The following is a 4,804-nucleotide window of genomic DNA, read 5'->3' as shown; positions in this document are numbered from 1 at the left end:
TACTTATTCATGCGTATGCCAAGGAAAAGGGAGGCTTCCTTATCTCTGGCTTGGGATGTTTTTTGACCTTGCCTGCAAAGGGAGATCCATTCATTAATGCAGCTGCATGACAACTCCTTATACTAGAATTCAACTTTATCATATCTCTTTGCTTGATTAACACGAGGCAGGCTTATACATAATGAAAATTAATAACGTAAACAGGTGGTCAAAGAAGAAGCTCATTGTTTCTAATTCTAGCTAGCAAAATGGGCTACTTATATTATCCATTGGTTCACCACACTGTTACTTCGCTATGGAGGTATCTCACTATAAACCACTAAAAGCTTACCCCATATGCATTTTTATTAAAAGGGCGCCCCGTATGCATTCTCAAACCCAGCACTGATAAATTGTGAACAACAGTAATCCCAGCACCGATAAATTGTGAAAAACAATGTTCGCAGCACCGATAAATTGTGAACAACAGTGGTCCCAGCACCGACAAATTGTGAACAACAGTGGTCCCAGCACTGGTAAATTGTGAACAACAGTGGTCCCAGCACTAGTAAATTGTGAACAACAGTGGTCCCAGCACTGGTAAATTGTGAACAACAGTGATCCCAGAACCGATAAATTGTGAACAACAGTAATCCCAGCACTGGTAAATTGCGAACAACAATGGTCGCAGCACCGATAAATTGTGAACAACAGTGGTCCCAGCACCGATAAATTGTGAACAACAGTGGTCCCAGCACCGACAAATTGTGAACAACAGTGGTCCCAGCACCGACAAATTGTGAACAACAGTGGTCCCAGCACTGGTAAATTGTGAACAACAGTGATCCCAGAACCGATAAATTGTGAACAACAATGGTCGCAGCACCGACAAATTGTAAACAACAGTGGTCCCAGCACCGATAAATTGTGAACAACAGTGGTCCCAGCACTGGTAAATTGTGAACAACAGTGGTCCCAGCACTGGTAAATTGTGAACAACAGTGGTCCCAGCACTGGTAAATTGTGAACAACAGTGATCCCAGCACTGGTAAATTGTGAACAGCAGTGGTCCCAGCACTGGTAAATTGTGAACAACAGTGGTCCCAGCACTGGTAAATTGTAAACTACAGTGGTCCCAGCACCGACAAATTGTGAACAACAGTGGTCCCAGCACTGGTAAATTGTGAACAACAGTGGTCCCAGCACTGGTAAATTGTGAACAACAGTGATCCCAGAACCGATAAATTGTGAACAACAATGGTCCCAGCACCGACAAATTGTAAACAACAGTGGTCCCAACAACGATAAATTGTAAACAACAGTGGTCCCAACACCGATAAATTGCGAACAACAGTGGTCCCAGCACCGGTAAATTGTGAACAACAGTGGTCACAGCACCGATAAATTGTGAACAACAGTGGTCCCAGGACTTTTGACCTTGAACTGCATTTGAAACTTCTGCATAAAATGAAATGAAGTCCCCAAATCGCCCCACGTGGCTCTCAAACGCAATGGGAAGAAGTTCAATGCGAACAATCAGGAATTTAAAGGCAACTCAACGACCTGCACTTTCTTTGAATAAGTTTTGTTAGCCATTATATTTGACCGTGAAATCGCTCTCGGCTTTCATCTTGCTGAAGCAGAGTGTGGCCGCTTTGTATCTGCGAGCATGTCGGTGACGTGGTTAGCTTTGACACTGATCGCTTCCAATTTGTAAAATTTCACCAAGCGTCAGCCAAAAGAAACCGAGAATCGAATTGTAAGTGATGAATTGAAGGGATTGGTGCTCCAAGCAGATCTGGAAAATGCACAGTGCAATCGGTCAGGAGTTCCAAATCCACCCTCCAGCCACTCACCAATCATATTAACTGAGCTTTACTCTGGTCCAGTGTCACCGCACTGAAATCGAGTATTTCTCCGGCATGTTTTTCTTCATAGTTGCTGGTTTAAGAGTGAAGACCGGCTGTTTGGATTTTCACTCCTACAAGCTTCAACCATTCATTTTGGACTGACTGTAGACAGTTGTTATATTGGTCGCTGCAAACTCAAAGTTTAGCCCAATTAATTATTGGTTCAGCAGGTGTCCTCTTCGCCTGTCTAGTTGGTGATGTCGGTTTGCACGGAAGTTTGATTGTTCGAGCTCTTATTTGATTTTTCCTCAGGATTCTTCGCCTCAAAGTTCCAGGGTTTCAATGTATGTATTGGAAGCAAGAACATCACAATTCTCCTTGGCAGACAAGCCCCCGAAAGGCCCGAACGGAGGCCGCACTTGCTGCAGGAGAGCTGTTTCGCTGTGACATGAAGATTTCTGTAGTGAGCGAGACCAGACTGTTTCTATGTTCAGAAAATAAATGTCACACCCTTTATGTTGGAAAAGCAAAACGGTGGGGATTTTTGTATCAGATGCTCCTCGTTGCGTTACTTTCATCTTGATCGTAGAACCGGTTCGGGCGTTCTTGTAATAAAAGGCGACAATTTCCTATTCATTTTAAATTTAACAACAGCTGCACTGAGCTTTTAATCATACTCTTAAGATACAGTCTATAAAATGATGAAATTTGATCACCTGCAAAGCAGAAAAATCTGATTAAAGTGTTGACTGTCTCTCGGTAATCACGTCAACATCTCCTTCAGTATGAAATAGAAAGTTATCGTTTGATTAATGGTGAATAAAACAGTCATTCATCTACCAACAGGGTTTAATTAGTTTCATGTAATTAATTTAATAACTTTTGCTGAAGTTAATTCGCTGACTTGGAATCGAACTCATGCGTTGGTGGGAGCATTAAATTCCAACCATCAGTCCATCGGGGAGCGCCCAAGATTGCGCACGGAACACAGCAGAACTGGTAAGATTTACTTTTCTTTCACTCTTCCGTGATTCATTCAGCTCTGTGTTTATTTTCAGGCCTCTTATCTCTCCCTTCTTTTCAGCTTCTGACTGCGGATATTCTTGTGGTTAAATATGAATAATATCGAATATCTCACAGCCCCAGTATATGTGTTCCTTCTCTGTACAGTTCTGTACAAAATCAAACTGTACGTTTATAACGACGGTGTCTCTCCTTCACCCCCGACAGAAGCAGGAGGAGATGCCACTTTAAACTGCCAGTTGCTTCAAATGATTCATGATGGACCTGCGTGACCTTGCAGTTTTCCCAGGAGCTGCATTCAGGTTCGTGAATTTTGGAAATGGAAACATGTCCATCAGCAGCTTGTGGTAGTATTTTACCTCACTTTCCATTTCATGTACATGCCTAGTTGCACTTGGTGCTGTCATTGCCTGAACATCACCTTCTGTCGCGATAGTAGTTTGAACAGAAAATGCCATTTTTTTGCGAGCAGCTTGTCTCGCACGATAATGACCTGAATTACAAAGAGGCAAGTAGGAAAGGCCGCGTTGGGCTGCTTGTTCGCACCAAAGAATTTTCAGCGTTTCCTTGTGGTCTAGTGTTTAGATTCGGTCATCACCATGGCAACGGTTCGATTGTTGTATGTCTCAACACTCGCATTTAAACACTCTACCATAAGTGCACTGTACTCAAATTGCTGATTTTTTTCACTGTGAGGTCGAAGAGACATAAATGTGTGGACAATAGCTCCGAATACATCAACTGGGTTGCACCTTTGCTTCTCCCCCCGTCTCAGTCTTTCCATCTTTACCCTTCTCTGCTGGTGTTGCAGGTTCGATCATCCTTGGCCGTTCAAGAAAACCTGAGAAGTCCATCAGGGGAAAATTCAGAGAGTCAAGAGACAGGGACAGGGAGAGATTAAAGTATAGAAACAAATCGGATAAATATCAAGCTTTGCGAACGAGCAGAATTTAAGATGGAGCTTGGTGGAGATTCTTTCACTTGCCGTGCAACTCTGCAAGAGACCATTGGCTCCGAATTAAAAGCATTTGCCACGCTGGATCATCTCTCTGAGGGAGGGAACACGGTCCGTCAACTCCAGTCCTTATTTGTTTGATCATTGAACAAATCTAGAAGAAATAGCGCTGCGAGCAGGATTCGAACCTGCGCAGGAAAACCCCATCAGATTTCGAGTCCAACGCCTTAACCACTCGGCCATCGCAGCTATGCAAAAGCATAACAGCTACTGCTACCAAAAGGGTGCAACCAGTGCAGAATTCGGTGCAACCCATTGCCGATCGGCCATCCTGCGATCCATCCAATCACTTTTTCTATTCCGATGTACAGCAATGTGAAGTTGTACACTAACTATTTCATATCAACAATATTAGCCTCTCTTCACCACATTCGTTTTGAATGTGCGACTTGTCATGCCAAGTGAGACTTTTCAGAATTAATTTCTCGAAAGTTACATTGTTGTCTCCCTCGGCATCCGCAGATTATCCACTCTACCACAAGTATAACAGTGACTACACTTCAAAAATACCTCATTGGCTGTATAGCGCTTTGGGAGGTCTTGAGGTCGTGAAAAGCGCTTTATAAAGACAAGACTTTCTTTCTTTTTATACTGGAATAAAATTACTGATGTTTTCACTATGAGGACGAAGAGACATTAATGTGTAGATATTATCTGCGAGTTCATCATCTGGGTTGGATTTTTAGTTTTCCTACCGTCTCAGTCTTTCTATCTTTACCGTTCTCTGCTGGTGTCGCAGGTTCGATCAGCTTTGGCCGTTCAAGGCTGCCTGAGAAGTCCATCAGGGGGAAACACAGAGAGACAGAGACAGAGAGAGATAGAGAGATAAAAGTATCGAAAAAACCTAACGTCAAGTTAGCAGCATTTACGATGGAGATTGGGAGATATAGAATCATAGAATCGTCACTGCACAGAAGGAGGCCATTCGGCCCATCGA

The 4,804-nt window shown here is 43.2% G+C and overlaps 1 non-coding gene across 1 annotated transcript; it reads right to left on the bottom strand.

Moving 5' to 3' along the window:
- Nucleotides 1–3,974: 3,974 nt before the first annotated feature.
- On the bottom strand, nt 3,975–4,056 carry trnas-cga (transfer RNA serine (anticodon CGA)). The gene has a single exon. It is a non-coding gene; the product is annotated as a tRNA-Ser (tRNA).
- Nucleotides 4,057–4,804: the final 748 nt, after the last annotated feature.

Source organism: Heptranchias perlo, chromosome 20 (genome assembly GCF_035084215.1).
Source record: "Heptranchias perlo isolate sHepPer1 chromosome 20, sHepPer1.hap1, whole genome shotgun sequence".
Lineage (NCBI taxonomy): Eukaryota > Metazoa > Chordata > Chondrichthyes > Hexanchiformes > Hexanchidae > Heptranchias > Heptranchias perlo.
This window is presented reverse-complemented; position numbering and strand designations above follow the sequence as displayed.